This window comes from Mus pahari, chromosome 4 (assembly GCF_900095145.1).
Source record: "Mus pahari chromosome 4, PAHARI_EIJ_v1.1, whole genome shotgun sequence".
Taxonomy (NCBI): domain Eukaryota; kingdom Metazoa; phylum Chordata; class Mammalia; order Rodentia; family Muridae; genus Mus; species Mus pahari.
Genome location: NC_034593.1, coordinates 104,740,780 through 104,751,257, shown reverse-complemented (window position 1 = coordinate 104,751,257; position 10,478 = coordinate 104,740,780).

The window sequence follows — 10,478 nt, the reverse complement described above, 5'->3', positions numbered from 1 at the left end:
CAAGGTGACTAGATCAAATTAGATTGTTCCATTGACCTAAGCAGAGGCAAGGCAGAGAAGCAGAGGGAGAGAGGGAGGTGATCATAGCAAAGCTAAAGTTTAATGCTTTCTTATTTTTGGTTTTCAAATTCAACACCATCTTTTGTTTTATTTTTCTCTTCAATTTTTTTTTTTTTTTTTTTTTTTTTACTGTAAATGTCAAGTAATATAAAGATTGAATCAAGTATTTGCAGGTAAATTTTCCCCTCCTGGAAGGAGATAGGATGAAAGGTTTTTGTTTGTTTGTTTTGTTGTCATTTGTTTTTGTTTTGAAGGTAAGGAAAATATGTGTTGGGAGTTGTTATGGGGAACAAAACTATAAAGACTGCCGAAAATCGATCAAGTGTGCCTGTTCCAGAACCTCCTTTGTCATACCATTTTCTCAGTAATTGTTCCTAATGGTCCCCTCTCATTGTAGTTCTCTGAGTAGATGAGAAAGCAATGGAAGCCCTAGAAAGGGCCAGGGTTTTGAGAGTAAATTAAAATTATCCTGTTATGTACATTTTAGCTATGAATATAGATGTAAGAATACTTTTAAACAATGTTATCAACAAACTGAAGCTAGGAATGAACTAAATGATGAGGATTCATTGAGATCAACTTGGAACACTTCCAGAGTGCAAAGTGGGACTAGATAGATGCTCTCACCATTAAAGGCTAGGCTCACAACTGAAACTGTAAGAGTACAAAGCTTGTAACACTTTGGAAAAGTCTAGAATGCCATTAATCAAGAGGAAAGACTAAAGGAAGTAAATCTTGTAAGATTTTTCCTTGCAAACTTGATATTACCCCAAAGAATATTTGTTAAGAAGAAACCCAAAGTCCCCAAGTTTATACTAAGTGTCATTCAGAAAACATATTTTCTTTTTAAAAAAAGTTCAAGAGTGTCAACCTTTACTTTAAGGGTGTTATTTTAGTCAATTGTTTTTTATAGACTATTTTTGGTAAGGATATGAACAAAGGCCCAGCAAATTTAAAGTTATTAAAGTTGCCGTATTTTCTAATGAAGACAAAACAAAACCACAAAACCAAAATGTTCTGAGGACTGTAGTCCATTTCTCCCTTCAGTCACCATTACTACTGTCTATGTCATTGCTCAGGCCAAAGCCCCAGGAATCAAACCTGGTTATGGGAGAGCACACTACTAACTTCATTACATGGGAGGATCATCACAAGTTCAAGACCAGTCTGGGCTGCAAGGTCAATTTAAGATCAGCTCAGCCCAGGACTACATAGCAAAATAAAATAAAATAAAGTAAAGTAAAATAAAATAAAATAAAATAAAACTAGGACTCCACAGTCAACCTGTCAACACATTCCCTATAATTCATCAGCTACCTCCAAATCTATTTGAAGTAGCTGCTTCTCACAGCTTCTACCATTAACACCCTGATTTAAAACACCTAAATCATTTCTCTTTAAAGCCCAAGATGGCAGTAGCATTCACAGTGCATCAGCTGTGAAAACCAAAATCTCCCCAGTCCTTGCCAAATACCTTCTGTGAAGTCAGAAGGCATCAAGTCACCTCATGATTATTGCCCATTATTAGTCTTCTTAATTGCTCCATTTTACCCTTCTATAATCCACATCCCATACAGTAGCCAGAATAATCTTATTAAAGTGTTCAATAACGCTGAAAGACCATACATAGCCAAGTTCAGTGATTAGATTTGTCTCTTGGGAGAAAGAATTTACACTGAAGCAAGATGCATAGATTTGAGATCAAGGATAACAGAAACTTGGAGAAATGAGAAAACACAGCTTTGGGGGTCAACAGAATGTTACTCTGATCCTGGCTCTGTCATTTAAAAGCCCTGAGGCTTTAACCAAGTTTTTGCCTTCTTGGGCTTCAGTTTCTATATCTATGATAGGCAAAAGACAACATGTTAAAACATTGTGTTGTGCCTGACACACTGTAAGCAGTAAGTGACTGGCAGCTCACAGAGCATCTAAACTAGCAATAGCAGAGCTTTGGAAAGAGGGTAAATTGCAGAGATCTTAAGATAAGTAACCTTGAAAAACTGACAATTTCAGGTTTGGGGGTTAGGGAAACATAAAGCGTCAGCATCTTGGACTGCAGCTTTGTAGGTAAAATGACGTGAACACCGCGTAAACTGTGTGAAGAAGAAGAGGGGGAAGTCTCTCCTACAGAAGGAAGTTTCTTCTGCTTCCATCCTTCATGGTTCCTCTTTCCCACCATCCTGTCTTCTTTCCATCTCACAGTCGGTATATAACTTTGCCTCTTCAAGTCATACTCACATCAAACACAAAACTGTGTTTTGAGAGAAAAATTACAACTTTAATTTCTCTAAACTAAATCTAGGGTTTCAGCAATTGTCAATTTAGGGGGAAGAAAAAGAAAACTACAGAAGTGTTGGGTCTCGCCCACCTCCCTCTAAGCATTGTATTGCGCCCCTTGCAGACACGCTAAGAGTTGCTCCCCGGATCTTGAATACAGCGTCCTGGATACAGCGTCCTCAGACCGCCCACTGTCAACGCCCACTCGTCGCCCGGACCAACCACCAATGTCGTCACTGCCCACTCGATTGGACCTGCCTTCTGGACACAGCTCCGCTGAGGACCGGACCGCGCCATTGCGCCATTGAGAGATTGAGACATGTGACATTGAGAGAGACACACAGCAGAGACAATGGGACATGCGGGAGAGGGTTGGGTTCTCCCGTGTGTAATTAATAAATAATGTTCTTTCTTGCAGCTCATCTTTATTTTAGGAAATTTAGCCCTTCAGTACGAACCCAGTCCAAGGTGTTTTCTGCCCACGCAGACAAGGCGCCTGTAGCGTGACACAGAAAAACACACAGAAGGTAACAGTACCTATGAGAGAAACCATCCATGCTGGGCTTAGTGAGATGTCTTAGCAGGTGAAAGCACTTGCCACAGCCCCACAGCCTGATGACCTGATTTAGAGCTCCAGCACCTACGCGAGTGAAGGATAGAACCCGCTCTCCTTGTTCTCTGACTTGGACATGTTCATCATGATATATGCAAGTCCCCCAAATATTAATAATTCTAAGGCTATAAATACACTTTTATGATATTTTGAAGTTGCCACACACTTTTCCAAGTATCATTTTTATGAAATTATAATATTCTATGTAATCCAAGTAAACATTATTCTAAAGTGTCTCTAGACATCTCCAAATGAATTCTCTCCAAATGTATTTGGCAGAGAAAGGTTAAAACTTCCTGCTGGCTCATTGTGTGAACCACGAATCTGTTTCCTTCTCTTAAGTTGTTTTTTTCTTTGTACTCCTGCCCTTACTTCTGTCTGCAAACCTCAACTGTCACCCTATGTTCCTCCAAATCAAACATCCATGTGACTTCATGTGCCTCTCAATTGTTCCGACCACTCTTTGGACCCTTCACTTTTCACCCAGTCTTAAGATGTAAGAATGACGTAAGTTCTGACCACTCACTTTCCCACCATCAACAGACACTATTGAGCAGAGGGTACAGTGCAACACAGCTTGCTATTGAGCACTGACAACTGGCACCAGTTTGTCATTTGAGGGTGAGCCAAAAAAGAAGAAACTTATATGGAAGTTACCAGACGGCATGCGAGTTACTTTGCTCAGGCTAAAGTTTATGGCATGTGAATTTCCCGAGATTCATCAGGCAGTTACATTGAAAAGAGAGGAAACTCCATTAAGGGACTGAGTTTGCCAAGGTTGGGCAAACAATGTTTGTAAGCTGTGACTGCATTTCCTAACAATCTTTGAGACTTTAAACAAAGTGAAGCGAAGCACATGTTGTTCTCTGTCTTGATGGATTTAGCACAGTTGGTTAGATCGGGGAACAGGTGGAACACTTAGGATATTTTTGTTTCTTGAATCTGTCTTGAATGTGATGTTGATGATCACTGTAGGTACAAATATTAGGCAAACATTCATTTTGCTCCAAACTGTTGAATTTTCATAAATGAATGCATGACATCTGCTGGTTGATGGTGGAGTTTACTTAGCTTATTGAAGTGAAGTTTGTGAATTTTGCATACAGTGAAATCCATCAATTGGGAATGTACAATGCTATGTGTTTTCGATCAGTATGTGTGCTCACAATCAGGATACAGAAACTATCATTTCCCATGGTTTCCCTGCACACATTTGTAGTCAAGTCCATCTTCAGGACCAGGTGAATGCTGACTTGCTTACTGTTCTAATAGCGTCACATTTTCTAAAATGTCATGTGCAGGAATCATATGTATGTAGTTCTTTGTGCCTGCCTTCTTTTCTTTAACTTAATGCTTTGTAGGTTCAGTCTTGCTAGTGTAATTATCAGTAGTTAGCTCTTTCTTATTCTAAGTAACCTTTACAAAATGGGTAAATCACAATGTGTTTATCCTTTAATAAGTAATAGAAATTTAGGCTATTTTCATGCTCTCTCTCCCCACACATATGTGCACGTGTGTGTGTGTGTGTGTGTGTGTGTGTGTGTGTGTGTACTTTTAAACTTGGCATGTAATTGTACATATTTATGAAGCACAGTGTGGCATTCTGATACATTTTAACAAAATGCAATGACCAGAGAATGACAATTGGCCTATCCATTGTTTCTGTAATTAACCATCTCTTTGTATTGAAAGCATTCAAGATCCTCCCTCCTAGCTATTTTGAAATATCCAATTAGCAGTTTTCCACCACAGTTATCCTACTGGGCTACAGAACACTAGAAATCATTCAGTCCACCCGCCAGAACCCTCGAACTAGCTACAGCCTCTCTTCATGCTTTCCTCCCTGAACCTTCTCTTTGGTAACCACTGTCCTATTCTATATAAAGTTAAATTTTAGCACACATACATGCAAGTGAGAGCAAGTGACATCTGTCATTCTGTGCCTGATGTATTTACCCAACACAGTGTTCTCCAGGTCCATCCATGCTGCTGTATGTTATAGATTTTACTCTTTCTGTGGCTGAATAGTAGTCCAGCATGAATGATAACACATTTTCTTTACCCACTCATCTGCTGATGGACACTTGGGACAATTCCATAGCTTAGCTACTCTTGGCAGAAGAGTATTGCAGCAACCAAGGGAGGGAAGTTGACTCTTTGCAGTGACAATTTTGAAAATCTTGTTTCTTTTTAAAAACACAGAAATATTGTAAGAATTTGTTTTTGGTTTAATCCTGGGGATGTGATACAGGGCAGCTTCAGACAGCTGACTATGATTTGCCTCGTGCTTTAACAGGAGTGTGATTGGGGCAGCTGTAGACAGTTGCTGCAACTGTATGACACTTGGATTCTGGCAACTTTTCAGAGGGCATCTACATGCTAGGACCTTGAGAGGCGAGGTTGGTTGTTAGTGGGCTATGGTGGTTGTTGGTCATTCGGGTGGTTGAGGATTATTAGTAGTTGTGATTAAAACAGAAAGAAGAATTTAGATTCAGGGATCTTTTCCTCTCTCCCCTTTATCCTTTTTTCTCTCCTGTCTAGTGTTAGGGAGTTGAAGGTGTGGATAAAGGCAGAAGAAAAAAGAGCCTACAGAGGAGTACAAATCAGCTACACCTCTTCAATACACTGATTTCATCCCTTTAGTTATCTACCCAATGGCAGGAGAAGAATGCCCTGTGGTAGCTCTATTTCTAGCTTGTTTGAAGGAAACTTTATTATATTCCATAATGACCATATTAATTAGATTACCACTAATGTACTAAGATTAAAGTATTTTGGCCTCCTTATTAATATTTGCTTTGTTTTGATGTGTGTGTGTGGGGGGGTGTTTGCTATTACAAGTCACTCACTAATTATTTTAACCGGAGTGAAAGGATATCTCACTGTAACTTTGATCTCTTAGTGGTGCTTAGAATTTTTTTCATACATTCACTAGTCATTAGGTATCTTCTTTTGCCGATCAGATCATTTGCCTGTCTAAAAAAAAAAAATGGTAAAAGGATAGGAAGGGGTGTCTTTCTTTGTTGTGTAAATATATTTTAGTTCTAAAAAAAATCCCACCTGACACTTTTTGCATTTGCTGTCTGTAATTTTTTAAATGTACACTTTGAAATATATGCATATGACATATTTATATTAATATATGTGATCCTTTCAGTCTCTTAGTCCATAAGTATCTGTTTTATCCTTTTTTATTTGAGCCGGGTCTCACCATGTGTCCTAGCTGGTCTGAAACCTAATATATAGATTAGGCTGACTTACGAAGTCATCAAAGGCATCAGGCCATCATGTCCAGCTAAGACATAATGTCTTGGTTTTGCTATTCAAAATTTTTAGCCTAAATTTCATTTACTTATTGTGATTTTTGTTCATTTGCTTCTTTGAATTTGGGACTTGTTTTTCTCATTGCTTTAGTTATATTGCTAGGTTGCTCATTTGAAACCTTTTTACTTTCTCTTTAGGGGGATTTTGAATTTCTGACCCTTTGTCCTTTACCTTCCAAGTTCTGCAGCAGCCTGTCAAGTTTATATGGGGCTGAAGATTGAACCCAGGGCCCGTGTGTGCTAGGCTTCCCTCTTACTATATGTGATGGCATCGGACATGTGCTTCTATTTTATTATTTATTTATTATTATTTTCTTTATTTACATTTCAAATGCTATCCCAAAAGTTCCCTGTACCCCCACCCCGCTCCCCTACCCACCCACTCCCACTACTTGGCCCTGGCCTTCCCCTGTGCTGGGTCATATAAAGTTTACAAGACCAAGGGGCCTCTCTTCCCAATGATGGCCGATTAGGCCATCTTCTGCTACATATGCAGCTAGAGACATGAGCTCTGGGGGTACGGGTTAGTTCATATTGTTATTCCACCTACAGGGTTGCAGCCCCCTTCAGCTCCTTGGGTACTTTCTCTAGTTCCTCCACTGGGGGCCCTGTGTTCCATCCAATAGCTGACTGTGAGCATCCACTTCTGTGTTTGCCAGGCACTGGCATAGCCTCACAAGAGGCCGCTATATCAGGGTCCCTTCAGCAGAATCTTGCTGGCATGTGCTTTAGTATCTGGGTTTGGTGGCTGATGATGGGATGGATTCCCAGATAGGGTAGTCTCTGGATAGTCTATCCTTTCATCTTAGCTCTAAATTTTGTCTCTGTACCTATATCCTTTCATGGGTATTTTGTTCCTTATTCTAAGGAGGAATGAAGTATCCACACGATGGTCATCCTTCTTGGTTTTCTTGTGTTTTGCAAGATGTATCTTGGGTATTCTAAGTTTCTGGGCTAATATCCACTTATCAGTGAGTGCATATCTAGTGACTTTTGTGATTGGGTTACCTCACTAAGGATGATATCCTCCAGATACATCCATTTGCCCAAGAATTTCATAAATTTATTGTTTTAATAGCTGATTGTGTAATGTGTAATGTGTAAATGTACCACAGTTTCTGTATCCATTCCTCTATTGAGGGACATCTGGGTTCTTTCCAGCTTCTGGTTATTATAAATAAGGCTGCTATGAACATAGTGGAGCATGTGTCCTTATTACCAGTTGGAAGATCTTCTGGGTATATGCCCAGAAGAGGTATTGNTGNGNCCTCNNGTAGTACTATGTCCANTTTTCTGAGGNACNGCCAGACTGATTTCCANAGTGGTTGTACAAGCTTGCAATCCCACCAGCAATGGAGGAGTGTTCCTCTTTCTCCACAACCTTGCCAGCATCTGCTGTCACTTGAATTTTTAATCTTAGCCATTCTGACTGGTGTGAGATGGAATCTCAGGGTTGTTTTGACTTGCATTTCCCTTACGTGACTAAAGAATATTGCTACCCTTCCCTTCAATTTCTTCTTAAAAATTCTTATATTTCTTGAGATTGTAATATAATGACATACTTTCTCCTTCTACTTCCTCCTCCCAAAGTGTTGGTTGGAACCTTTGTTTTCCTTTAGGGTATTGTGCTTCCTTGCTTTCCATGTTCCTTCTGTCCTCAACATTGATATGTGTGCCTCTAGTACAACTGGTGCATGCTTACAATTTTATGGACTTTTGTTGCTATTGCTTTCCTTAGAGAAAGATCCCTCTCTGTGGATGCTTGTGAGAGTATCAGCTATGGTGTGTTAGCTATGATTCTGGATAGAATTAGAGACCATACAGTTCTTTCAGTTAAGATGCTCGTGACTGATGGCATCAATGACCTAGCCTGGGTGGGTGAGTGGATAAAGGGGTCACCTAGATGGGGCTGTGTACATGAGTCAGGGGACAATTGGCTGCATCATGGGTGGTATAACACTTTACTTTGTGGCTGGCAGGTCAGTTGTGGGACCCTATGGTCCCTATCATGAGCAGAGTGTGTGCTTGGGGATGAACGGGAGGTCTGCTGCCTTGGTGGCTACAGAGCCACTATGTGTCTGCTTCCCCTTTGTGGAAATCTGTAGTGGAGAACGGTCGCAAATTGTCAAACTGTCTTCTGGCCTGCCGAGCTTCTGCTGAGCAATCTGCTGCCTAATAAGGACCGAAAGGGTCTCAGCCCTGAACAGTGAGGATTATGATACTCCAGTGATGAGTGTCAGGAATGGAAGCACGTTGTGACTGCCAGACCCCAGGAAGGAAGGCTGGGGCAGCGAGTCCAGTGTTAAGATGGCAGCATGCCGTAGATACTTCCGGCACAGAGGGTAGAGATGCACAGTGTGGATTTCTGCTCTGTAAAACATGTGAATTCTGAGCAATTCTCCAAACTGCGAGGGTCACAGGGCTCTCCTGTAAGGATGTGAAATGACCAAAGGACCACTGGAGTCTTAGAGTGGTCTTTCCATGGGCCCGAGCGACTCTGGACAGGGACAGAGGCAGGATGCTTCTGGTCTTGTCACGTTCCGCATGCTCACAGCATGTCTGTACTTCCTCAGCCGCTCCTGCTGGAAGGGAGTTGGTTGTTGATGCAGATCCTTTCCGTGGGGACAATGAGTGACAAACCACAAGTGACTTTACATCTGCGTTCAGCTCTTAGTGATTATCAACATGGTTTTGATAAACATTTGGGTCTTTGTGTGCATACACATCTCCATATCTGCTTGGTAAATATTTAGGCCTTGGGTACTATTATAAGATGAATGCATGCTTGACTTTATAAGAAACAATGTCTTCTGCTTTACAAAAGTAATTTTATACACATTCCTTATAGTAAATTCATGTTTAAAGTTTTGTGGTCCTCTCCATTTATGTTGTTATATTTGAGACAAGGGTCTCACTATGTGATACTCTGTCCTGGACCTCACTTGTACCCCTAACTATGACAACCCTCCTGTCTTTATCCCTTAAGTGCAGAAATTACAGATGTGCAACCCCACACCTTGATTCATGGTGATTCACTTTATAAAAACACTGAGTTTTGCTTTATAAAACTAATTTTCCCCTCCACACACCTAATGTTGTCCCCGTATCAGTGTAGTTCCCTATTTCATACCATTATTGTGGAATTCTTTGGATGAATATCTCTTTAATTTCACCTAACACTACTAAGAAGAGATTTTCTTAAGAGCATCATGAATTAACATTAAAAAAAACCAGCTGTTATATCAAAGGAAGAGTACAGTCATGAAGCCAGTGGTGTGGCTTGCTGCACAAATTTTATCACACACAAGCTACTTCTATGAACATCAGTTACTGTTCCCTCCCTGTGTGGGTGGTCCTAGCTTCTGCAGTGCCGGCTTGTAGCATTAGGCGTAAGTGTAGCCTGGGGATCAGCACTTAAGAGGTGATATTCCTACTGTTGAAATTTAGAGCTTTTATCTGAGTTGGGACTGGAGTTCATGAGGTCCCAGTCGAGGGGTTATTGGTAATTAATGGCTGCCAGGGGAAGGCGAGCCATTTTCTTCAGTGGTATAGCTGCTGGTCATGTACTTACAAGTGATTCTAATTAAATTCAGTGGATCATCTTTTAAAAAGGCCAAGAAGAAAGAGGTGGGAAGAAAGGGCTCCAGAGATAGTGAGAAATGGGAGAGGAGAGAGAAATGTGAAGGGTGACTATTATCAAATATATTGCATACATTTATGAAATTGTCAATTAATGTTTGTTTTGAAAAATAAAACTTTGGCTAAAAGCAAAAGACTGCATTCTAAAAAGCAATAGCACAAAACTTATGTCTTATTATTTGTTAGATTATTATTTTATTATTTCCTATTGTATTATTATTATTCTACTACTACTATACACTTGCCAGAGATAAATGAATTTTTGTTCCTACTATTTGGGATGGCTGAGTTTTTTTGTTTTGTTTCGTTTTTTTTACTTTTTAAATCATTTTATTAGATATTTTCTTCACTTACATTTCAAATGCTATCCTGGATGTCCCCTATAGCCTCCCCACGCCCTGCTCCCCTGCCCACTCAATCCTACTTCTTGGCCCTGGCGTTCCCTTCTATGGGGCATATAAAGTTTGTAAGACCAAGGGGCCTCTCTTCCCAATGATGGCTGATTAGGCCATCTTCTGCTACATATGCAGCTAGAGACACGAGCTCTGGGGGTACTGGTTAGTTCA